This window comes from Rhinatrema bivittatum, chromosome 3 (genome assembly GCF_901001135.1).
Source record: "Rhinatrema bivittatum chromosome 3, aRhiBiv1.1, whole genome shotgun sequence".
Lineage (NCBI taxonomy): Eukaryota > Metazoa > Chordata > Amphibia > Gymnophiona > Rhinatrematidae > Rhinatrema > Rhinatrema bivittatum.
Window position 1 is genome coordinate 566,547,251 of NC_042617.1, and position 26,864 is coordinate 566,574,114.

The following is a 26,864-nucleotide window of genomic DNA, read 5'->3' on the forward strand; positions in this document are numbered from 1 at the left end:
ATCAAACAATTCAGATATCAAGGGCAGAGGGTACATGTCCTTGAGAATGATTGCATTCAGACGCAAGGACAGGAAATGATCGAGAGTCCCAGACTATAGTAATAGGCATGGATAGTTGAGGGGCCGGGGACGTTGCACCCAAGTTCAGGACCCCAGCTGAACTTAGGTCGGGAAGTTTCTGGACAGACTGGGCAAGTTTGTAGATGATGGCCGGGTGTTCCACAGTACAGACACAGGCCTGTTTGTCTTCACCGGAGGCACTCTTCCGGGGACAGGCGCCTATGCCAACTGCATGGGTTCGTCAGTCTCAGCAGAATTCCTACCAGTAGTAGAGTTAGTAGCAGGTGGCGAGTGGGAACGGACCCGAGTGGGTTTCTTGGGCATCCGATTCTCCCGATGATGCTCTTGGAGACGATGGTCAATTCAGCCTGTTAGATTGATAAGATCCTTGAGAGAGGAAGGGAGCTTTCATTCTGCCAACTCATCCTTTAGTTGCGGAGATAGCCCATCCAGGTAAATAGCTCGCAGGCAGTCCTCCTGCCAAGTGAGTTCAGACACAAAAGTCCAGAATTCAATGGTGTAGTCGAATAAGCTTCTTTGGTCTTGTAAAAGGTGTAATAGACTAGTATTTGCCATGACATGCTGCCCAGGATCATCAAAGGTTCGCTGGAACACAGCCACGAACCGAGACAGTTCCCGTAGGAGTGAGTCCGATCGCTCCCACAAGGGAAAAGCCCACGCCAGCGCCTTCCCATAAAGGCGAGACAATACTCAAAATGGCGCCAATCGCCGTCAATCGGCACCATTTTGAGTATTGGCGGGATGGCGATTTTGAGTCTCAAAATGGCGGCGATCGGCGCCATTTTGAGTATTGGGATCGGGCGGCCGGCGTGAAAGGAGGTCGCTCCCGGACCCCCGCTGGACTTTTGGCAAGTCTTGTGGGGGTCAGGATGCCCCCCCAAGCTGGCCAAAAGTCCCTGAGGGTCCAACGGGGGTCCCGGAGTGACCTGCCGTCCGACGCCAGGCCAGGACTCAAAATGGCGCCGATAGCCTTTGCCCATACTATGTCACAGGGGCTACCGGTGCCATTGGTCAGCCCCTGTCACTTGGTAGGAGCACAAGATGGCGCCGATGGCCATGTGACAGGAGCTGACCAATGGCACCGGTAGCCCCTGTGACAAAGGCTATCGGTGCCATGATGAAACTAGCACCGAGGGTGTGAGTGAGTTCCCGGACCCCACCGCTGGACCACCAGGGAGTTTTGGTGAGTCTTGGGGGGGTCAGGAGGGTGGGGGGTTGTAGTTAATTTAGTAGTAATGTATTTACAGATCGACAACTTATTGAATTCTCCATAATTCCGCATGAAATGGAATTGACCCCCCACGAATACGGATCGCGTACGCAACGAAAACTTTTTGCCTGCACATCCCTAGTAGAAAGACTAGGGGGCACTCCATGAAGTTAGCATGGGGCCCATTTAAAACTAATCGGAGAAAGTTCTTTTTTACTCAATGCACAATTAAACTCTGGAATTTGTTGCCAGAGGATATGGTTAGTGCAGTTAGTATAGCTGTGTTTAAAAAAGGATTGGATACGTTCTTGGAGGAGAAGTCCATTACCTGCTATTAAGTTCACCTAGAGAATAGCCACTGCCATTAGCAATGGTAACATGGAATAGACTTAGTTTTTGGGTACTTGCCAGGTTCTTGTAGACTGGATTGGCCACTGTTGGAAGCAGGATTCTGGGCTTGATGGACCCTTGGTCTGACCCAGTTTGGCATTTTCTTATGTTCTTATGTTCTTAATAACAGCCCTCATTCCCTGCGGGTTGAGCCTTTGGGTGGCGGGGCCAGCTGGACTTAGGTGGCCTCTGTCAGTGGTTGTCGACGGGTTGATCAAGGTCAGCCCAGAGGCAGCAACTAGTGTAGGTATCAGTCTGTACTGGATGAGGCGGAGTCACCGCGACCCAGGCGCCAATAGGAACACAGTCTGACAGAGGGCGCCCGAGCAAGAACAGACCGAAGCCTGAATGAACCACGTCCAGGACAAAGGCTGAAGAGACATCTTTAAGCAAGCTAGGATCAGGGCTGGCGACAGTCTGGAAGCAGTGGCAAGCAAGGCTGAGGTCTAGACAAGGAGAGAGTCAAAAGGATGGTCAGACGAAGCAGAAATCCAGGGCTGGAGAGAAGCAATGGCGTAGTCAGGCGATGCAGAGGTCCGGGGCTGGAGAGAGGCAACGGAGTAGTCAGGCGATGCAGAGGTCCGGGGCTGGAGAGAGGCAACGGAGTAGTCAGGCGATGCAGAGGTCCGGGGCTAGAGAGAGGTAACGGAGTAGTCAGGCGATGCAGAGGTCCGGGGCTGGAGAGAGGTAACGGAGTAGTCAAGCGATGCAGAGGTCCGGGGCTGGAGAGAGGCAACGGAGTAGTCAGGCGATGCAGAGGTCCGGGGCTGGAAAGAGGCAACGGAGTAGTCAGGCGATGCAGAGGTCCGGGGCTGGAGAGAGGTAACGGAGTAGTCAAGCGATGCAGAGGTCCGGGGCTGGAGAGAGGCAACGGAGTAGTCAGGCGATGCAGAGGTCCGGGGCTGGAAAGAGGCAACGGAGTAGTCAGGCGATGCAGAGGTCCGGGGCTGGAGAGAGGTAACGGAGTAGTCAGGCAAAGCAGAGGTCAAACCAGGTTAGCAATCCGAAGGAGAGACGAAGAACAGGAATACAGGAACGAGGAAACAGGAACGAAGGCAATCAGGATCGGGAACCAGGAACTGAAGAGGCAACGAGTACTCGACTAGCGAGGGGACCTGTTACAAAGGCAATTTGAGAGAGCGGAGCCCGGGCTTATATACCGGAGCTCAGCCGTCGTCATCATCCGGGGCTGCGGCCAGGTTCCCGCCGCTGGGCCCTACTTAAGGACCAGCTGTGGGCACGCGCGCGCCTAGGGAGGGGCGCGGCGCTGGTCATGACGGTGTCTTTCCGCGGGCCACGTGGCGAGGCCCGACGCGGAGCATCAGAAGCTGCAGCAGAGCCGGAGGCCCCAGGGGCGACCCAAGGACTGAGCCGGCGGCTCCCAGCCGCAGAGATACAAGGGACCAGATGCTGGATCATTTTGAAAGAGGTGAGGGGGGCCGAGCTGCATGTTTGCCGCAGCCGGCGCGCGTAACATCAGCCGTGGGTCACCTCAGATTGTTTGGAGGGTCCGAGGTGATAATTAAACACTTTTGAGTTTGCTGATTGCGTTCTCGGTAATGACAGAGCGCCTGATTACGGGTTCTGAATAGGTGTTGATATGCTTAGTGTCTTGCTGAACTCTAGCAGGGGAGGCTGGATTTTTTTTTTTTAGGGAACTTTTAAAGATCTCTGCTGAAATTTGCCTTCGCTCTTCTGCAGGCAAAACTGCCCACACTATTCACAGCCACGGGCTCATTTATCCGCGTGCAAAAAGGGTAGGAAATGCGGCGGAGGAAGGGCGGGGGACCCCCAGGCTGACTTTCTTCAGGTGCACTGGACCTGCCGTCCACCTGCGGGCGAGATTTCGAAGGGAAGCCCCCTGAGGAACTGCAAAATTGTCCTCTTTAGATCACAGGCTACTTAATGCAATACTCAAGTCCTCCAAAAAAAAAAACAAAAACCCCAAAAAACCCTAAACAAATAGAGGGCTCTGGCATATGGAATATAATGTCCATTTTATTTAGCAGGAATATGTATGCAGCATATTTTCCATGAAATATTATTGTGGCTAGTATGATCCGTAACTAACATTCTTACGGAAAACATTTTTAAAAGATTTAAAAATACCATTATTTTCATTTATGCCATAGTTTTTTTTCCGTATAAGCAGGATATCAAAACTTTTAAATAAACAATAAATATGTGAGTCAAATATTTATAAAAATGTGCCCTAAGTTTAAAAAGCGAGGGACCTCTTCCTGCCTCTGGAACAGAGGTGGATAAGGTGGAATATTTTCCTGAAGGTTCTACCCCATACGTAAGATCTGTTTGCTAAGCATTGCCCCCCCCCTGTGAGAGTGCATGAGGCAGAATGGTATCTCTTCTGCCCCCATCAAGACTTCTGTGAGAGTCCGGTTGGTCAGTTAGATTCTCCGTTTGCCTGCTGCTTCCTTCCTCACGCCCTCTCCCTGCCTCCTGGTAGGTCCAGTATTAGGCACTCTGGGGCCCAGGGGGAGATACTAAGCCAGCCTGTGCCAAGTACCCTGAAGCTCTGTCTCAATGGCGTCTCTCAGTTTTGCCAAGGGGAGGCCCCTTTTGGTGCTGAGCCCTGGGCGATTTGCCCTGTCTGCACCCCTGCACTCCTCCCAAAGCCAGCCCATATGCTCCTGGATATGTTAATCCCCAGCCTTAGCCAGGCCCAGACACACCCAACTGCCTTGGGTGACAAATACCCAGTCCAAACAGGAGCCTGCTTCTGCTCACTGTAGGACCATGCATTAACATTGCTTCAAAGGGATGCTGCCTGGTCACCATCCCCCTCTCCACACTGCTCTCCAAATCTCCAGGGAGACTCCCCCCCCCCCCCCCCCCCCCCCCAGCCCTGCCCACACACACAGATTCTGGCTGTGGACTCCAAAGTCTAATTCCGGCCCTGATGTCAGCAGAGGTGCTCACTCCAGCATGAAGTGCAGACAAGAATAGAGCTTCCTGTGGCACTTTGATCTGTCTTCTAATGCGTTCATTTACATTTTATGATTTCTCCATTAAGATGCTATTTTAACTGCTGGTACTCTAAATTGTTATACATTATCTAATTTTGCAAAGCTGCAAATGGCCTTCTACACATCTGCTGCTGCTGCAAACTGCTTTGGGTGAAATTCGTATTCAAAAAGGCAGGTTATAAATCCAACTAAATAGATAGGATTATAGACAGTGCTGGGGAGGAGCCGGCTGTCGTGGTACATGTGGGCATCAATGACACAGGAAAATGTGGGAGAGAGGTTCTGGAAGCCAAATTTAGGATTTTAGATAGGAAGCTGAAATCCAGAACCTCCAGGGTGGCATTCTCTGAAATGCTTCCTGTTCCACATGCAGGTCCCCAGAGGCAGGCAGAGCTCCAGAGTCTCAATGCGTGGATGAGACGATGGTGCAGGGAAGAGGGATTCAGTTTTGTAAGGAACTGGGGAAACTTTTGGGGAAAGGGGAGACTTTTCCGAAAGGATGGGCTCCACCTTAACCAGAGTGGAACCAGGCTGCTGGCACTAACTTTCAAAAAGGAGATAGAGCAGCTTTTAAACTAGAACAAGGGGGAAAGCCGACAGTCACTCAGCAGTGCATGGTTCAGAGAAATGTATCCTTGAAGGATACTAATGAAACAGGAGAGTTAGGGCATCCCAACAGAGAGGTTCCAATAAAAGAAAATGTAGCCCATGTGCCTATATGTAAAAAATCACCGAAGCAAATGATTTTCAAATTATCCCTAACAGCTACAAAGCAGGTTATTACGTAATACAAACAAAAAACACACTTTGAAATGTCTGTTTGCCAATGCCAGAAGTCTAAGAAGTAAGATGGGAGAGTTAGAGTGTATAGCAGCAAATGATGAGATTGACATAATTGGCATCACAGAGACTTGGTAGAAGGAGGAAAACCAATGGGACAGTGCTATATCAGGGTACAAATTATATCGCAATGATAGGGAGGATCAACTTGGTGGGGGTGTGGCACTTTATGTCCGGGATGGTATAGAGTCCAACAGGATAAAGATCATACAAGAGACTAAATGTTCAATAGAATCTATATGGGTAGAAATCCCATGTATTCTGGGTAAGAGCATAGTGATAGGAATATACTACCATCCACCTGGACAAAATGGTCAGACAGATGAAATGCTAAGAGAAATCAGGGAAGCTAACCAATTTGGCAGTACAATTATAATGGGATATTTCAATTACCAAACTCAAATCCAAACAATGTGGAACCCAAAATATTGTAAATAACAGAAGGTGTCAGCAAGCTTGATGTTGTGTGACTTATAAGACACCAACCTGTCTTCTCAATCATTCACCTTCTGTTGGGAAGAACGGAATTCGTGGATCCTTGGGCCGGCTGACTGGAGAACACACTCCGGTCGATGGGAAAGGAGCCGGTAGGCGGAACAAGGCAGGTGCAGCGAAGATAGAGTTCACCCTGGAAACCCGAGACCCCCCCAGGAGGAGCCCGTAGGGGTCCGGGTCGCTGGGACTTAGGAGATCCGAAGGTAGAAGTCAGAAGAGTCGAGCAGGAGTCCGGAGGTCGAGGCAGGTGGGAGACAAGATGAGACGAGCAGCGGTCCAGTGGTCGAGGCAGGCAGAAGACAAGCGAGACGAGCAGAAGTCCAGTGGTCGAGGCAGGCAGAAGACAAGCGAAAGCTGGCAATACTGGAACGAAGCCCCAGGGAACAAGCAGGAACAAGGAAACTGGAACAAGACAGGACCGGAACGTCGCTGGGAACACAGGAACAAACAAGAACCAAGGCACAACAGGAGCAAGCAGGATCCAGCAGGAAGCAACTAAGCACTCACAGGAGCGACCTCGTTGCAAGGCGAGGAAGGAGAGACTGAGCTGGCTTTAAATAGGGAACCAGCGTCTGACGTCAGATTGTGGGCGGTTCAGCACCTCCTGGTGCTGGACCTACAAAAGCCGTCCCCTCGCACGCGCGCGTTCCTGGGCAGGGGGAGGAGCTGGAACGAGGCTCGGCGGCGTCTCCACGAGGGAGACGCCATTGCCATGCTGCCGGGCAGGCCTGAACCCCGGCGGAGCGCGGCAGAGACGGAGGAACGCGGCAGCGATGGGGAAGTCGGCACAGAGGTAGGGAGCCGGTCGCCAGCCTGGCGACCGGAATCGCAACAGTACCCCCTCCTTTACGCCCCCTCTTCAAAGGACCGGGTTTATGGGGATGGTCCAAGTGAAATTGGCGCAGGAGAGATTTGTCTAAGATGTTGCGAGCAGGTTCCCAAGTATTATCCTCGTCTCCGCATCCCTCCCATGCAAGTAAATACTCCCACCGTCTGTTGAGAAACCGAGCATCCAAAACGTCCCGTACCTGGAAAGTGGGATCATCGTCCGTGGGAGCTGGAGAAGACTGAGGTGGTCGAGGATGGAATCTTGAGAGTATGAGTGGTTTTAGTAGAGAGACGTGAAAGACGTCATGAATGCGCAAGGTGCTGGGTAGCCGTAAGCGGTAAGACACCAAGCCCACTCTTTCCGCTATCCGACAAGGACCGCAAAATTTAGGTGCAAGCTTTTTAGAAGGTTGTCGAAGACAGAGATTCTTGGTACTGAGCCATACCTTGTCCCCTGGAAGGTACAGGGGTGCAGGTCTTCGATGTTGATCGATATAGCGTTTAGAAGAGAGTGCGACTCTTTGAAGACGATGTTGAGTGGAAGCCCAGAGTCTCCCCAGTTGGTTAGCGCTAGACTGGGCGGCAGGGGAAGAGACAGGTACTGGAACTGGCAAGGGTGGTTTCAGCTGCTTACCGTAGACGATCTGAAAGGGGGACCTTCCAGTTGCAGTATGTACGTGATTGTTGTAAGCGAACTCGGCCCAGGGCAATAAATCCACCCGATTGTCTTGTCTATGATTGATGAAAGCTCGCAAGAATAATTTCAAAGACCAGTTCATTCGTTCAGTTTGGCCGTTGCTCTGTGGATGAAAGGCAGTAGAGAAACTTAACTGAATCTTGAACTTTTTGCATAGAGCTTTCCAGTACCGGGCGGTGAACTGAGGGCCACGGTCTGAAACGATGTCTTGAGGTAAACCATGGATGCGAAAAATATGATGACTGAACAGAGAAGCCAACTCAGTAGCAGAAGGAAGTTTAGCAAGTGGCACGAAGTGAGCCATCTTAGAAAAACGGTCCACTGTGACCCATACTACCGTCTTGCCGCGAGAAGATGGAAGTTCTACTATAAAGTCCGTGGCAATATGTGTCCAAGGTTCCGTAGGAACGGGTAATGGCTGTAACATCCCCCTCGGGGGGCCATTCAGAGGCTTTTGCAGAGCGCACGTGGGACATGAGCCAACGTAAAGATCAATGTCACGCCGAAGACCAGGCCACCAATAAAAGCGGTTAATTAGGTCTAGGGTTCTTCGTACTCCCGCATGCCCCCCAGTTAGGGAGTCATGTCCCCACGCCAAAACTTTTTTACGAAGTCCTTGGGGTACAGTGACCTTGGTAGTAGAATCAAGAGGAGTAACGCTTAATTGGACACATGCAGGATCCAGAATATGTTGCAGTGCTTCCTCTTCCTCAAACTGAGTGGTGCGAGAAAGGGCGTCCGCCCGGGCATTCTTTTCCGCGGGCCGGTACTTGAGCGTAAAATCAAAGCGGCTGAAGAACAGCGACCATCTCGCCTGACGGGGATTTAGTCGTTGAGCTTGAGCTAAGTACTGTAAGCTTTTATGGTCAGTATAAACAGTCACTGGGTAGTTTGCTCCCTCCAACCACTGTCTCCATTCTTCGAAGGCAAGTTTGATGGCAAGGAGTTCTTTGTCTCCAATGCCATAGTTGCATTCAGCAGGCGAGAATTTTTTGGAGAAGTAGGAGCAAGGCATTAACTTGCCTGAGGCATCGTGTTGACTAAGCACGGCTCCAACTGCTAGACTGGAAGCGTCTACCTCAACGATGAAAGGGTACTGCGGGTTCGGATGGCGTAAGCAAGAGGCTTGCAAAAATGCTTGTTTTAATTCTTCAAAAGCTAGGCAAGCATTAGAAGGCCAGTCATGGGTGTTGGCCCCCTTGCGGGTAAGTGCGGTGAGGGGAGCCACCTTTCGGGAGTAGTGTGGTATAAAGTGTCTGTAAAAGTTAGCAAACCCGAGAAATCGTTGGAGAGCTTTCAAGCCAGAAGGACGAGGCCAGTTGGTAATAGCGGAAACCTTCTCTGGGTCCATCTGGAATCCAGTGGAAGACACGATGTACCCCAAAAAGGGGAGTGAGTCACATTCGAACTGACACTTCTCAAGTTTGGCGTATAGATGGTTATCTCTCAAGACTTGTAATACACGTTTGACGTGATGACGATGTGTGTGCAGATCTGGAGAGTAGATCAAGACATCGTCGAGGTATACGATGACGAAGGAATGGAGCATCTCACGAAGTACCTCGTTCATGAGGTTCTGGAAGACGGCTGGGGCGTTACATAACCCGAAGGGCATTACCAGATATTCGTAGTGCCCGTCCCGGGTGTTGAAGGCCGTCTTCCATTCGTCTCCTGGACGGATACGAACCAGGTTGTAAGCCCCACGTAGATCGAGTTTCGTGAAAACTTTAGCTCCCTGTAGTCTGTCAAGTAATTCTGGTATCAAAGGAAGCGGATACCGGTCCTTCTTAGTGATGGTATTCAACCCTCTGTAATCGATGCAGGGTCTGAGGGTACCGTCTTTCTTTGCTACGAAAAAGAAGCCCGCCCCAGCAGGTGAGTGCGAGGGGCGAATGAAGCCCTTGGCAAGGTTTTCAGAAATATAGTCTGACATAGCCCGAGTTTCAGGTAATGACAGAGGATAGACTCTGCCTCGTGGTGGAGTGGTGCCTGGAAGGAGGTCAATAGCGCAGTCGAAAGGTCGATGAGCCGGAAGAAGTTCTGCTTTCTGTTTAGAGAAGACATCTGAAAATTCTTGATAAGATGAAGGGAGCTCTAAGGCTGCTTGACAACACGGAACTGTGGGTCTCAGAGGCAAATCCAGGCAGTGTTGAAAGCAGAAAGGACTCCATTGGGCAATTTGAAGAGAATCCCAATTAATTAGTGGTGCGTGCAGTTGCAGCCAAGGAAGCCCCAACACTATGGGATGCACTGATTTCTCCAGCACCAGAAAGGAGATGCTTTCAGAATGAAGGATTCCAGTCCGAAGAGTGAGAGTCTTAGTGATTTCAGAGATGTCACCTGGCAACGGTGTGCCTCGAATAGAGGTGACCCGCAACGGAGGTTCTCTGGGTATTGTTGGAAGTCCGAGCTGATGTACTAGTTCTTTCAAAATAAAGTTCCCTCCAGCCCCAGAATCAATAAAGGCTAAAGTTTGGAATGAACCTCCTGGATATACCAGGGTCACAGGTACTGTACATTGAGGAGCAGCATTAAGACAACCTAGGGAGATCTCCTCTCTCCGCCCTAGGCTCAAGCGTTTTCCGGCCTCACAGGACATTGAGCCAGAAGGTGACCTTTGGTACCACAGTACAGACATAGTCCAAGGGAATGCCGACGCTTCCTCTCTTCCTCGGTTAAAGGTGTCCGTCCAATCTGCATGGGCTCTTCAGTGGGGTTATGAGCCGAAGTGGACGGTGTCCGGTGAGAAGCGGCCAGAGGTCTTGAGAAGGAGGGAGCCAGAGAAACTGGTCGACGAACCACTCGACCCTCCTTGGCGCGTTGCTGTAAGCGCCGGTCAATCTTCCCGGCTAGGTCTATCACCTCGTTCAAGGTGGGAGGAACATCTCGAGCCATCAGCTCGTCCTTTATACGACCGGCGAGACCTTCCAAGAAAATACCTCGCAAGAAATCGTCCTGCCACCCTAATTCCATAGCCAGGGTGCGGAATTCGATTGCGTAGTCTGCCAGCGAACGAGGCCCTTGTTTCAACTGAAGAATTTCCGTGGTGGCGGTAGTCTGACGAGCAGGCTCATCAAAGGTTTGTTTGAAATGGGCCACAAAGCCATTTAGGTCGTGCAGCATAGAGTCCTGATGTTCCCACAAGGGGGATGCCCATAGCATCGCCTTTCCATCTAGTAGTGTCAAAATATATGCCACCTTGACGGCATCAGAGGGGAATTGCCCCGGCAACAGGGAAAAGCGAATGAAACATTGGTTCAAGAAGGCCCTGCACGTCTTGGCGTCTCCAGAATAACGTGTGGGAGCCGGAAGTTGAGTTGGTACTGAAGACTGTGGTGCTGGCGCCAGAGGCGGAGGCGGGGCTGCCTCAGGAGGCCGGGCATCTAGGCGACTTGCCAGGCGGTCGACTGTAGCAGCCAACAGCTCAAGACATTGCTGTTGCTGCTGAATTCTTTGGGCCATTCCCGGAATGGCTTGCAGACCAGAAGCGTCCGCCGGATCCATGGCCTTGCAAACTGTTGGGAAGAACGGAATTCGTGGATCCTTGGGCCGGCTGACTGGAGAACACACTCCGGTCGATGGGAAAGGAGCCGGTAGGCGGAACAAGGCAGGTGCAGCGAAGATAGAGTTCACCCTGGAAACCCGAGACCCCCCCAGGAGGAGCCCGTAGGGGTCCGGGTCGCTGGGACTTAGGAGATCCGAAGGTAGAAGTCAGAAGAGTCGAGCAGGAGTCCGGAGGTCGAGGCAGGTGGGAGACAAGATGAGACGAGCAGCGGTCCAGTGGTCGAGGCAGGCAGAAGACAAGCGAGACGAGCAGAAGTCCAGTGGTCGAGGCAGGCAGAAGACAAGCGAAAGCTGGCAATACTGGAACGAAGCCCCAGGGAACAAGCAGGAACAAGGAAACTGGAACAAGACAGGACCGGAACGTCACTGGGAACACAGGAACAAACAGGAACCAAGGCACAACAGGAGCAAGCAGGATCCAGCAGGAAGTAACTAAGCACTCACAGGAGCGACCTCGTTGCAAGGCGAGGAAGGAGAGACTGAGCTGGCTTTAAATAGGGAACCAGCGTCTGACGTCAGATTGTGGGCGGTTCAGCACCTCCTGGTGCTGGACCTACAAAAGCCGTCCCCTCGCGCGCGCGTTCCTGGGCAGGGGGAGGAGCTGGAACGAGGCTCGGCGGCGTCTCCACGAGGGAGACGCCATTGCCATGCTGCCGGGCAGGCCTGAACCCCGGAGGAGCGCGGCAGAGACGGAGGAACGCGGCAGCGATGGGGAAGTCGGCACAGAGGTAGGGAGCCGGTCGCCAGCCTGGCGACCGGAATCGCAACACCTTCATCATTTTTTAATACTTCAAAAATTATTTTTATATAGCTTTTTATCTTTTTTACTTAAAATAGTCCTCCATCCATAAAGATTAAGATGATCCAGACTCTTGAAAGTAATTTGTTTACATAGCCCAACACGGCCAGTGTTTCGCTTGTCAGCTTCCTCAGGGGCATGCGAAAAACATTTAAACAAGAGTCATTAACCTGGAGAAAATAATAATATCACTGTTTTAGAATACTAACATTGTGATAAATATGAAAATGTACTTATCTTAAAACGATAGGGCTACCCATTTAAATGGGACGTAGCGTCTCAACCATCTCATCAGGAACACAGAGGAGAAACTGAAGCCGAGGCTCGCATCTCTTTAAATCCTCAACTGCTATATGACATCACCAAACATGTAAAACATCCATGACGTATCTTTGCTCTATTGATCTGGCAAACATAATGAGAAATTATAATCATCCAAGAAAGGCGTGTAAATCCAACTCAATATTTAGACCCGACGGTGCAACTGTATTTAATCTATAAATCCAGCGCTGTTCTGACTGCAACAATAAACGTTCTCGATCACCACCACGCCAATGTGGCAGGACATGATCGATCGCACAGAAATGTAAATCATCAAAACAGTGTCCCAATTCAATACAATGCAGAACCAGAGGTTCATCTTCCCTGACACTCTGCCTCCTACACTACACTATGCACCTTCCTTCAGATGTACAGGTAGGAGATGCCACTCTCACCAGTCGAGTGAGAATGGTATGCTCCCTCCTCACTCTCTACCCAAAGCTTGACCTTGATTTGTCTTGCCATATATGCTTGTGTATGTTTTCTTTTGTAAACTGTCTCGGGCTTTAGCATTTGGTGATGTATAAATGCATTAATAAAGATGGTGAGGGTCTCTACACATAGCTTTTGTGTGTCAGGATGGTGCGACCAAGGCAGGGTTCACCTAGGGCGTCTAGTACCCTGGCACTGGCCCTGGACATTCACTGCAATGACCAAATGAAGTATGTTGGGTGTTGCGAGGGGGTATAAAATAGGGGTACAAATCCCTGGGTAATTACACATGAAGGCTCATGGTGCCAGATTCCAGCCCCAGGTCCCATTGGGTTGAAAGTGCAAAGGAGCACTAGAGTCACTTGGAGGTCGGTACTGAAAAGCCCACTGAATGGGTAAGATAAGTAAATACATGTACCCCATTACCTTTATCCAGATATTTGCCAGCTCTTTAAAAGTGGCATCAGCACTGAATTCTCTGCGCCAAAGTTGGTAAAATCAAAAGGACCTTTAGCCGACAGTGTGCCTGACGAAAAACTCTTCCTCTCCAGTGCAGTTAGGGATAAAGTGCACCCTCTGGGTAACAAGATAAGACCATTTTCCCCACAGCTTGGTATACCACATGTGCTTACCAGGTACGTACAAATACTACTAAGCGTTTCTGACGTGCTCCTCGCTGTAGTTGTAGCAGCTCGATAGTTACGATGGCTAGGGCAACTCGGATTATGTTTTAGATTTTTTTTTTACTCTCTCATGGTTTGATGTTCGGAATCATTTTTACTTGTGGTGTTTTTCATGAAACAGTGCAGCTGCTGTGTTAGTTCACCTATTTCTATACTGTCCACCATTCATTCTCTCAGAAATAAAGCACGATGAAAGCAAGTTACACTGTGAAGTGTGGAAGTTTGCAGTGGTAATCGCAGGTGACCAAACAAATGTACACATTCGGCTACAGCTGTCAGAATGAGTGTTTTGATCTAGGACATGACAATCACATTTCATTATTGGGTCTTGAAAGAGCAAATGTTATGTGCAATTAAAAACTGCATGCACCCTGAGCTGGGGCAGAAGGTTTGGGCGCCTTAGGGCGAACCTTACATCCTTGTGTGCAACCCCCCCCCCCCCCCCCCCACCTCCCACACACACCAGACCTCTCCACACATAATTTAAAAATATGCAATTATAATAACACATTTTTGTTACGCTCAGTGGTCCACGGGCTATTCCTTCAGACTGCCACTCTCATCCCCCAGCCAAGCTTGATCAAAGGCGCAGCATCCTGGCACGAGGAGGGCCTTCTGTCTTACCACACCACTGTCCTTGGCACGAATACAGGCTTCTGGCCCAGCCTCAGGCCACTAGGACTTGTAGCCGAGATGCCGCCAACAGGCCCCAAGGTGGCGCGCCCTCCTTAGGCATGAGCATGCGCCTCTGGGCTGGATTTAAAGGGACCCTGGCAGGAGAAGCCCCACAGCCCCTTCAGATGAGGTCACTATCCTGGGCCTATTAAAGGCCTCTTCAACCCTTCCACCAACGCCTCGGTAATAGGTCTTCTCCTTAGAGAAGTGCATTGCCCCAGCGTTCCTGGTTCCTGACTCCTCCTGAATTCCTGTGCTCCCCAATTCCTGTGTTCCTGTGTCTTGTTCTCGGTTCCGTAGGCAGTCTGGTTCATTTTGAGTTCTTGTCTTCCTGGTCAGTCTTCCTCATTTGTCTTCAACGTCCCTTCCTGCTCCTGTGGTCCTTTGTCTTCCTCTTCATTTCTTGTCTCTTTGGATTGGATTTCTGGCTTTGACCTCGGATCATACTTCCGGCTTCAACTTGGATAGGACTCCTGGCTTGACCTCAGATTGGGCCTTGATGCTGCTTGACCTCTGCCTGCCACTGACCACTGCCTGTTTTCTGTTATTGACCAACCTCTGCCTGAACCTCGACTCTGAGAGAACTCTGCCCGTCTTGACCTTAGCCTGAACCTGACTCTGATTACCTGCCACCTGCCTTGACCGCTGCTTGACCTGACTGTGCTTTCACTTATTGTGCTGGCCCACAACTTCTTCCATGTGACAGTTCTTCATCTCCACAGAGGCCCATGCCTAAGTCCAGCTGGTCTGGCACCCGAGGGCTCAACATAAGGGGAACGTGGGCTGGTATTGGTGAAGCTCCAGTTAGGCCTCTGCCTAATCCAGCTCTACCTGCCGACTGTGGGGACCTGCAAGGCTTCTTCCCTGCAGGTTATGCCAATTCCCCCTTGGCCCAAGGGTCCACTTCCACAACAGATTGCCAAGGCCATGGACCCAGCAGATCTAACTGCATTGAAGGCCATTCCTGGCTTAGCCCAGAAATTACAGGCCCTTCAAACTTTTAGAACTCCTGACCACAGATATCAACCACCTTGCTGCGCGCCTGGACTCCGTGACCCTACCCACTGCCCCACCACCACCCACTTCAGTTTCAACACTGGTTCCAGGAACCTGTCAGCCAACAATTCCATTGTCAGCTCTGCCTAGGTATGCAGGGGATCCTAAGCGGTGCTGGGGATTTCTTAATCAATGCCATATGCATTTATCCCTCCAGTTTGCACTCTTCCCGGATGACTCTGTTAAGACAACATTCATTCTCTCCCTTCTCAATAGTTAAGCCCTGGCCTGGGCTTCCCCCTATGGGAGCGCTCCGATCCTCTTCTTGCGAATCTCCAACAATTCATCTCAGCCTTTAAGGAAGTCTTTTATGAGCCTGTCCAGCTGCCCATGATGGATTCTGACCTCCTGCATTTGCGCCAAGGAAATTGATTGTTGATGGATTATGCCATCGCGTTCCGAACCCTGGCCACAGACCTGAACTGGCAAGGAGATAACTTACACACTATATTTTTGGAAGATTTAGTTCCCAAAGTAAAAGATGAGCTCGCTGTGTGAGAACTTCCTACCTCTCTTGAAGGGCTTATCAATCTCTCGAGAAAATTGATAGGCACCTCCAGGAGTGAGCCCACGAAGCACGCTCAGCACTAAAAGGTCTCACCAGAATACCACCTCCATCCACACTTGATCCCATCACACCACTGGAGTCTGTGCATGATGAGCCCATGCAATTAGGTTGGTTCCACCTCACATCCGAAAAGAGGGCTCACCGCCGCCAATTGGACCTCTGCTTTTATTGTGGAGCTCCTGGTCATCTATTAACTCTGTGCCCGGAGAGAAGGGGAACTGTCCTATGCCCAGGGGCACCAAAGCAAGTGGCCCTCAGTCTAGCTACCCCATCTCCTCAGTTCCTCTTGACCGTTTCCCTGGAACAAAACCCCGTGTGTTTCACCACCCCAGGCCTTTGTGGATTCTGGCACCAGGGGGAATTTTGTGCAACAGGAGCTTGTTGACCAGTAACAAATCCCAGTGATTCCTTTAACATCACTTTTGGTGCTCTCCTCCATCCTCAGAGATCCCTTTCAAGGTTTGCTGATTCGTATCATTGTACCACTCATGTTAAGAGTATGACCCGCCCAAATGGAATTCATCACCTTTCACGTTATTCCAAGAGCCGTGAGTCCAGTCATCTTAGGCCTGCCATGGGTGTGGAGACACCAACCACAATTTGAATGATCCATGACGGAACTCACCCATTAGGGACCAGGATGCTTGGGATCCTGTTTGAGTTCTGAAGAACCCTCCAGCTCACTGATTGTAGTCCCCACCTTTACAAACCTTCTCACCTCTGACAAAGAATCTAGAAAGGCTCAAACCACCCACAGGGCCTCCGGGAGAATACTCTTAAGATAGATTTCACACAATTGAAAGACCAGTTGGGTCATGAGAGATCGGAACACAAACATCTGGAAAGGGAACACAACTGGGCTATGAAAAGATTTGCGTCATTAGTTATCGAGAAAGATGAAGAAATATGAACCCTATATACCCTTCGGCAACAAAAGAGGGAAAAGAAACCTTTACTTTTATTTGATTCTGCCTATCTGGACCCTGAGAAGGAAAAGGTTATCTTCACCCCAATATTAGGGCCTGTTCTCTGTCAAAGTAACCCAGAAGTAACCACTTTTGCCAGCAGTTCAGGTTTAGTCCCCAGAACTGTATGAACTAGGGGACAAAACCAATCATTTGGTTATTGAACCTACCCTCCAAACCAAGAAACCCATAGGGGTCCAAAGGACTCTTCGCGATTGGTACCCCTGCAAACTCCAGTCCTTTGGAGGGGGGCTTAAGAGGGAGGATACTATTATGCTGGGTGGTCTGCGGGCTATTCCCATGGACTGCCGCTCTCATCCCCAGCCCAGCCCAATCAAAAGTGCTGTGTCCCAGCTTGAGGAGGACCTTCCACCTTATCATGCCACCGTCCATGGAAGGAATGCAGTCTTCTGGCCCAGCTTCAGGCCACCAAGACTCATGGCCGAGACACTGACAACAGACCCCGAACTAACGCGCCCTCCTTAGGTGCATGCATGCACCTCTGGGCTTGATTTAAAGGGACGATGGTGGGAGAAGCCCTGTGGTCCCTTCTGATGTCGTCACTTTCTTGGGCCTATTAAAGGCCTCTTCAAACCTTCCACTGATGCTTCAGCAATAGGTCTTCTCCATAGAGAAGTGCATTGCCCAGCATTCCTGGTTTTCGACTTTGGTTCCTGGTTCATGATTCCTCCTGAGTTCCTGTGTTCCTGAATTTCCTTGTCTTGTTGGTAGTCTGGTTCATCTTGATTTCTTATCTTCCTGGTCAGTCTTCCTCACTGTCTTCAGCGTCCCTTCCTGCTCCTGCAGTCCTCTTTGTTCCTTGTCTCTTTGGATTGAACTTCAGGCTTTGAGCTTGGATTGGACTTTCAGCTTTGACTTAGATAGGACTCCTGGCTTGACCTCGGATTGGACTTTGATGCTGCTTGACTTCTGCCTGCCACTGATCACTGCCTAGTTACAGTTATTGACCAAACTCCGCCTGGCCTGACCTCTGTCTGAACCTCAACTCTGAGAGAACTCTGCCCACCTTCACCTCAGCTTGAACCTAACTCTGATGACCTACCACCTGCCCTGACCACTGCTTGACCTGTCTCTGCTTTCCCTTACTGTGCTGGCCCATAGCTTCTTCCATGTGATGGATCTTCATCTCCACAGAGGCTTTCACCTAAGTTCAGCTGGTCACGGCACCTGAGGGCTCAACTTAAGGGAAAAATGAGCTGGTATTGGTGAAGCTTCAGTTGGACCTCTGCTTCAGCCAGCTCCATCTGCCAATGGTGGGAATCTGCTGGGATCCTGCCTGCAGGTTGCACCAATTCCCCCTCAGCCCAAGGGTCAACTTCCACAACATCTTCACCTCGGTCATATGCAGAACACAGACAGACCCTCACCAAATACAAAATAAAGAGACCATAAAGTATAAATAGAAACATGCAGACAAAATCTGAACTGCGAACTTCAACAAACCAGATTCTGTATACAGTGCAACAAAGATAAAACAGAATCACCACCATTCTTCAAAACATAATAAAATCAAGAAATATAAAACACCAATCATAACTGTAAAATCATATTAATAAAAAGAATAAATAGTTGAAAACAGCTGACAAATAACATCCAATAATTAAAAACTCATATAAAAATTTTTTAAAATTTCCCAGACACCAATAAAATATTTCGAAACTGCAGACATATCAAATCATACCCAATAATTAAAGCTAATAAGAATAAAAAGAAAATCCCCTGCTCTTCACATCTTGGAACGTTAGATTTCCAGTCATCCTGAGAGTGTTGTGGGTTGGGATGCACAAACTTTCATGGCGCTCTCTCACCTACACACACTCACCAACACACACATGTGCTTTCTCATGCATGCTCTTACTTACACATATTCTCTCTTTCTTACATACACACATGCTTTCACTCATGCTCTCGCATACACACATGCATGTTCTTGCTTTCTCGCATTCTCGCCCACACAAGCCTCTTTCTCATACATGCTCTCACACACACGCATGCATGCCCTCTCTCTCACATCCACACACATTCTCTGTCAGTAGGAACGGCTTCCTTCATGGGCCTCCTTAGCAGCTGGGCACCTCATTTCTCTCCCATTTGAGGGGTGGGCAGATGCTCCTTTCTCTTCTCTTCATCTGAGGGGGCCCAGCCAACATTACTCCTGCTCCTGCCACTCTCCTTCAGGCTATGGGCCTGCCGACACTCCTTCCCCTTTTGAATCCTTCTTCCTCCAGTCTCATGGGACTAATGACGATGCCGCTTGCTCCTTCCTTCTGCAATGACTGGACCTCTTTCTTCTGCCTGCGCGGGCTGGAAGAGGATTTGGTGTCATGTGGGCCCACAAGGGTGGGAAGGAGGAGGCCCAGTCACCATGGTTGTGCCACCAGGCAGAGTCAGAGGCGGGCGTCTTGCTCTGCTGCCTGAAGACATCTGAGCAAGGCCAGTGGAAGCACTACAGCTGCCTCGAAATCTGTGGCACTCTAAGCAGCTATCTAGTGCTTCCATTGACCCTGCAAGCTCCTCTTATTCAATCTTTGTTTTCACAGACAAAGGAGAAATGCTGGAAATAGTTAATGGTTCATGCTGTAGTGCGCCTTTTAAAACAGAGCGGTTTGAAGGCCCTCTACAACTTATTGTGCACAGTAGTGCTGCCCAGTAATAATTTACAATATCAGCTACAAACTCATTTTCAAAAAGGTTTGGCCTATGGCAGCTAAGAGTGTCTTATGCTTGGCCAGCTATCAATCAGAGCCATGACTAGCATGTGTTTGACGCAGGATGCTTCCAGCGACAGCCAGTCACGATTGTAATTAATAGCCAGCCGAGCCTCACAGGACTTCTAGGTGCTGCACACTATCAACATGTGGCAAATGTTATGCGTTATTGTTGGGTAGCTCCCATCTGCAAAGTATAAACCATCTTCAATCGGCTGTATTTGTCTAAAGAAATACTCCAACTTGAAATACTCTTTTAAAGGACAACATTCATCCTAAAATAAAGAAAAACTTTTATTTCCTGGCTAATTGAAACACACTGCCTGGCTGCACAAGATGCTTCTGACACAAATGAGTCTTCGGCCTTCTTATCTGCAGGGTGGGAGACATTAGCTGTTGACAGATTAAGAACCATCAACCTCAACAGTCGATAATATAAGGTTGAACCCTGTTTCCCACTAAGTGGAAAGGGGATGTAATGTCGCTGGTCTGCTGCTGGTGTAAAATGGATGCTCCCAGCAGCAATAGGAGTCGTTCGAGGGCAGATTGCTGCTGTACATTCCACTGAGTCTAAAACGTAACTGTGCAAGCAGGCAGGCACTTTCACTGGGCTGGCTAGAGTTATAAAAACCTAGAAGGTGGCAGCAGATGATCAGCTCTTTGCCCACTCAGTCTACCCATTTGTATCTGTCTTCTGTGCAGTTGCAGGTCTTCCTTGATCTCCCTCCCTCCTCCTGCCACTAATGTCCCCGTGGGTCTGTCCTACGCATGCTCAGATAATAAGCTTTCTTTTATTCTGCCATGAAATTTGCCCGTTTCAGTACATTTTGGGATAGTAGCAGTAGTAGAATATAGAACCCTTAGACTGGGTACTTGCCCGGTTCTTATGGCCTGGATTGGCCACTGTTGGAAACAGGATGCTGGGCTTGATGGACCCTTGGTCTGACCCAGTATGGCATTTTCTTATGTTCTTATGTTCTTATGTACTTCACTTACATCTTGGAATGGCGTAGGACAAGCAGAAATTCAAGATCTGAATCATTCCTAACTACCACAGTGGCATGCAACAGGAGCTTGCTAGAAGGGAGTCCAATATAAAAACAGCCAACTTTTTTTTCAGTAGCAAGACCATCAAGATTGAAAGATCACATGATTTTATTAGCTAGATCTTAATTAAATAACATTTCTGCCTTAAGGGGACAACCCTGACCCAAAGACATCTGTTTTCACATAGTTTTATTTAAAAGGCATTTGAGAACAAATACTGTAAAATACATAGTTTGCATAACAGAAAATAAATCTGTGTATCAGGACATGAACTTTATATCTTGTTTGTATGTCCCAGAAGGCGAATAGGTGTACTGTATATACTTGTGGCTCTTCTGTGAGACGTGAGACCTGGGACTTAGTATCTTCTGGCGCCCAGATAATTGAGGCAGACCCACAAGGAGAAAATGTCTGTAAACAATACACTGACCTTCTGTGTAACCACCAAGGAGACAACAGCCAGACAGTAAGGCAGTCCAGCATAGCCCTATCAAGTGATCAAATGCATGCAATTAGCAGGAAATGCGAAACAACTGTGAAACCAGCACGCCACTCACTTGGGTGCCAGAGCATCCTACTGAGGCCTCAGAGCTCCCTCGCAGTCTGCGAGTCCAGCCAGGCCAATTGCTACATGCATTTTGGTGCAATATCTGAAATCTGGCATGTTTCATACTTACGATTTATATTTGTATTATAGATTAGCAGATGATGTTACATAGTAAATACATAAGTTTCTGTGCATATGCTGATACATTTGTCCTATATGTCATAATAAGGCTGACGTACGTGACTTTAATGTTTTTATATTATGATTTATTTTGTATTATGGATATGATACTTTTTCTTTATAGGCAAATGGTTTTAACTTTTATGCGTTTTTATTTAGTTTCTATGTAATTTGCTGTGAGCAGATCTTTGTTCTGGGATTATAATTGTTAAATGAAATCCAGCAGGATACAGGATCTGAGATTACATGAATTCATGGCGGGGGAGAGGAAGAGTCATACCTTGCAGATGTGATTCATTTCTTTGACTGGGCAATTAGATGAAAGCAAAACAATGGATGTGGTCTATGCAGATAGATTTTGAGAGGGTGTTGTAAACCATCTGAGCAGCCTGGGGGTGCATCCTAAAATGGCAAACAACTGGTTGAGTGGTGCAGGCCCAGTGGCTGTGTTGTGCCCTCCTATGTGGGAGACCTGGATTTAATTTCCTCTCGACTAGCTTCTACTCCCCAGGCTAGCTGAGATGGTGGAGGTAGCCTTTACAGCTTCTGAATGGAGGGAAGTCCCAGCCTTTGCATACAAGCCACATAGTAATTTTTTTAATATTCTCACCTTTGTGACACTTCAAAGCAGATTACATTCAGGTATTGTAGGAATTTCCCTGTCTCCAGTGGGCTCACATCTAAATTTGTAACTCAGGCAACAGAGGGTGAAGTGACTGACCCAAGGTCACAAGGAATACCAGCAGGATTTGAGCCCTGGCTTCCTATGGTTTGCAGCCCATTGCTCTAGCCACTAGGCTATGCCTCCACTCCATCTAGCAGTCACTCTGGGTATAGATGAACCAAGTTCTGGGGCAGCCACAGTGTGTGTTTTCCTGAGCAAGATCTGCCACTGCCACGATTGGGTTAGAAGAAACATGAGAAAGAGTTAAAAGTGAAGAAAAGCCCAGGTAGTTATGAATGAAGGCTCAGGGTCTGATAGCCCAATAGCCAACTGAGCTGGAAATTGAAATGAGCAAGAGGAAGCTGCCAAGCCAAAAAATATTGGTTGAGTAGTGGTAAATGAAGAATGACCAATAGGACACCCCAAGAATCAGCCCTGGACTCCTCACCAGAATTTCATGATTCATATTGCAGCAGAGGGAAAAATGTGTATATTTTCAGTCAATAAGATCTTCAAATACACTAGCATACCAGAGGGAGTGGAAACAATGGAAGAATCTCATATATGTTGAAGAACAGTCAAGAACCTGGCAATCAAGATTTAATGCAAAAAAAAAAAAAAGCATAGCAATGCTTTTGGGCTGCAGAAAGATAGGAGAGAACCGTGTGATAGTGGTGGTGGCCATAGGGAGGGTCAGGTACTGATGACCATTAAGAGATGAAGGATCTGAGGAGGGTGATCATATCCATGCACCTCAAGGTTGCCAGTTTGACAAGGCAGTGGCCAGAGCTAAAGGAATGTTAGAGTGCATAGCCAGCAGAAAAAAGGAGGTAGGTATACCTCTCTGTAAATTACTGATGTGATCTCATAGGATGTATTGTATTTAGTATTGTCCAAGAAAACAAAGAGGTAGGCTATCTATGATACCGTCAGGAAAACCACAAAAAATAGATGCCTGGATCTTTTTCAATGTTTATTAAAACAGAGAAGCAGAGACTTTAAGCTGCACACTGTTGCGGAAGTTGTCTTATGCATTGCTGACAATCAATGATTGTACATTGGATGAAATCACACTACTGAGTTTCAATTACGACTGTGAAGTGTTCAAGCCCCTGAGGCAGTGGCTTTTGAGCTGCGAAACTCGGCCTGAGTCGGGCAATTTGTGAACACGTCTCTGTTTTAATAAACATTGAAAAAGATCCAGGCATCTATTTTTTTTATTTAGTATTGGAAAGCAGCATTGTCCAAGCAGCATTTCACCCACCTCATAGGAGGATTGCCAGAATGGTGCAGTCCATACAATAAGCCCTCTAAAGTGATACTTGCAGACATAAATATGCATACATAGGGGTAGATTTTAAAAGAAGCGCGATCAGCCTACTTTTGCTTGCGCATCAGACTCAAGCAAAAGTACGCTGGATTTTAGTAGATACGCGCGGAGGCGCGCGTATCCACTAAAATCCTGGATCGGCGCGCACAAGGCTATCGATTTTGTATAGCCTGCGCGCGCCGAGCCGCGCTGCCTCCCCCCGTTCCCTCCAAGGCCGCTCCGAAATCGGAGCGGCCTTGGAGGGAACTTTCCTTTGCCCTCCCCTCACCTTCCCCTCCCTTCCCCTACCTAACCCACCCGCCCGGCCCTGTCTACACCCCCCCTTACCTTTGTCGGGGGATTTACGCCTCCCGGAGGGAGACGTAAATCCCCGCGCGCCAGCGGGCCTGCTGCGCGCCGGGCCGCGACCTGGGGGCGGGTACGGAGGGCGCGGCCACGCCCCCGGGCCGTAGCCACGCCCCGTACCCGCCCCCAAAACGCTGCCGACACGCCCCCGGAACGCCGCGACGACCGGGCCCGCCCCCCGACACGCCCCCCTCCGAGAACCCCGGGACTTACGTGAGTCCCGGGGCTCTGCGCGCGCCGGGAGGCCTATGTAAAATAGGCTTCCCGGCGCGCAGGGCCCTGCTCGCGTAAATCCGCCCGGTTTTGGGCGGATTTACGCGAGCAGGGCTCTGAAAATCCGCCCCATATTATTTATTTATCTTAAAACATTTAATACCCCCCCCTTCCTACCTTCAGGGCAGGGTATAATAAAACACACATAATGAGTTAAGAATAAGTAACAAACAGTAAATTAAAATGCACTAAAATACAGTACAAAGGTTGCAAAAGAGGAAATATCAAATCTCTGCTACAGTATATGCAAAGGAATAGCAGAAATTAAGGGAGACCCAGGATATTTATACATCGCCAACCTGATTCAGGAATGCTTTCCCGAATAAGTGTGTTTTCAAAGCTTTTTTAAAGAAGGGTTTTTTTCTTGGAGGTTTCTTAATTCTTTTGTTAGGGAGTTCCATAGGAGAGGGTCTGCAGAGAAAACATACAACCTCTTGGTCTCATTCAGACGGACTACTCTCAGGGAAGGAACATCAAGAAACGTCTGAGAGGAGGATCTTAGCAATCTGGCAGGAGAGTGAATTTTAAGAACAGATGAGATCCAGGGAAAGTGAATATTGTATATAGAGGAATGTGTAATTATGGCCAGTTTGTATTGGATACAATATATTAGAGATGTGATTCGGTCGAACCTTTTGGTTCGGCCTTTGTTATCGGTCCGCCGTGGGAAATTTCGTTTTCCCGCGGTTCGGGCCGATTTTATTTCGGATGCCCACGAACCGAAGCCTGAAACCCGCCCCAACCCTTCAAATTTGATTATTACAACGGGGGGAGGGGGGGGGTTTTATAAAAAAAAACAAAAAACAAATAAACCCACCCCAACCCTTCAAATATATAGTAAGGAACCAGTGGAGAGATTCCAGTACAGGGGTGATATGGTCACGAATTGGAGCTCCTGTTAGAATCCTAGCACCTAATACTGTGTGATTTGTAGTGGATGGGTAGTATAAGTAGGAAGGCCTATTAGGAGAGAATTACAATAGTCAATGCTGGAAAATAAGAGAGACTGTAATTCAGGACGAAAGTCTGTCGAATTAAGGAGAAGTTTGAGATGTCGGCGAAGTCTTAATTTGTAAAAAGAAGACTGAGTGAGCAGTTTTGACATGATCATGCGTTGAGAGGGCAGGGTCAATAATAACTCCAAGGTTACTGACATTTTGAGAGAACAAAATTGTCTGATTATTAAATTGAAAGCTGTTCGGTGTATTTAGAATTTGAAAAAAATGAGATGATTTCAGTTTTGGAAATATTGAGTGCTAGTTTGTTGCGATTTAGCCATCCTTGGAAAGTTGTTAGACAAGCGAGAAGGAAAGATTCTGTTTGTGCCCATGTTTCTTTGAGAGAGAAAAAGAACTGTATGTCATTGGTATAAAGTTCGTAATAAACGCCAAGATTAGATAGAATACAGCACAGAGGTGTTAGATAGATGTTGAGCAAGGCTGCAGAGTGCAGATCCTTGAGGGAAACCAGAACCTAAAGGAAACCAGGATGAAGAATGAGACTGGATGTTGACATGTTGAGTCCTATTAGAGAGATAAGAGGTAAACTAGGAAAGAACAGCCCCCATGTGGAGGAAATGTCAAGAAGACAGAAGAGAAAAGCTGAACCCCGGCCAAAGCCCCATCTCACCATGTCGAAATTTGAAAGTAGGAGAAGTTCAGCGCTATGATTGATTATTATTTAATTATTTGTATACCGTCAATCTGGTAAAACAATCTTGGCAGTTCACAGAAAAACATAAAGAAAACACCATACCTAAGCTAAATTACAATAATATGCAAAATTAAAATTACATTCACTCTTATAGTATTCAGCTACTATCCTTTATCTGTTAGTGGAAAGGCGATGCCGAATAGCCATGTTTTCAGAGCCTTTTTAAAGATCTTAATATCCAATTCTAATCTTAGCTCGACCGGCCTAGTATTCCAGAGTTTGGGGCCGGCTATGGAAATTGATCGGTCCCTAACCTCACTTAGGTGCACGCCCTGAGCTAAGGGAGTTTGCAGAAGACATTTGTTTGCCGATCTCCATGTTCTGTTCAGGATGTAAAGATGAAGTGAGGCATTTAACCAAGTAACATTGCTATTATATAATGAATTATGGATAATTGTTAGGATTTTGTATTGGGCTCTGTATTTAATAGGCAACCAGTGTAAAGAATTGTAATGTTGAAGCGATATGATCAAATTTTATTGATCAAATTTATGATGTTTTCTGAAGCCAATTGGTATTGATCAAGTATGTTATTCATGTCGAGAAAACTATTGAGCTGATAAAGAACAGCTGTTCCCATTATTTTTGCTAAGAAAGGTAGGGAAGAAATGGGACAGTAGTTCGAGAGAAGATCCGGGTCGGCAGAAGCCTTTTTGATTATTGGGCGGACTTGTTGCTCGTTTCAAGGAGGGAGCCATATTTTAGGGAGGAGTTGGTGAAATCATAAATAAAGAAACTGTATCAGACCTAAGCATTTTCAAGAGGGTTTTAGAGTAAGGATTAAGTAGGTTGGAGGAAGAATTCATGTTATTAATGGAACGTATAATCTGAAGTTCCTAGACAGACTCAAATTTTTCCCACAATGGGCCATCAAAAATTAAATCATTGAGGGTATCATTAATGGAAGGTAAAAAACTACTATGCACAGATTCAGTCTTATTATTAAAATGTAAAGCAAATGTCTCTGCGATATTCATTCCATGGAGTGCCAGAGGAAAAACAGGAGAATTTGAGTTGGTCGTAACTAACTTTTTAATAGAGAAGTATAATTCCTTGAGATTATTAAATACAACTGCAGGTTTAGAGTAAATGTAAGTTGTTTTTTTTTTGCTGCAGTAATTGCATCTTGATAGGCTGAGAGTTTGGAGCAGACAAGGAAGAGAAGAATATGACAGGGTCATTCAAATATCTCAAAGGTAGGAATAATGCACAAGAGCCAGTTCTACCACAAAAGGCATAGCTTGGAGCTATTTGAGCAGGAGCCAAAGTTCTGAATCCAATCTCCAGACCTGCAGGCAAGTTCTTAGTGTCTCTGGGAGACAGATTAATGTGATTTAAAAAAACAAATAGCAAACATTACTACCCTACTGCTGCTGCTGCTATTCCGACGTAACATTTCTATAGCATGACTTCATGTGTAGCATTGTACAGATACATAAAATAACACG

At 48.0% G+C, this 26,864-nt stretch overlaps 1 protein-coding gene across 2 annotated transcripts in view; it reads left to right on the forward strand.

Moving 5' to 3' along the window:
• ZC2HC1B (zinc finger C2HC-type containing 1B) overlaps window positions 1-26,864 on the forward strand; it is a 76,086-nt gene that overhangs the window by 45,681 nt on the left and 3,541 nt on the right. Inside the window, exon 7 of one of the 2 annotated variants that reach the window (XR_003855947.1) lies at window positions 26,533-26,612. The exons of the other annotated variant lie outside the window; for it this stretch is intronic. The gene's annotated coding sequence lies outside the window, so the exon portion shown is untranslated. The remainder of the gene's footprint in view (window positions 1-26,532; window positions 26,613-26,864) is intronic. 2 annotated transcript variants of the gene reach the window in all.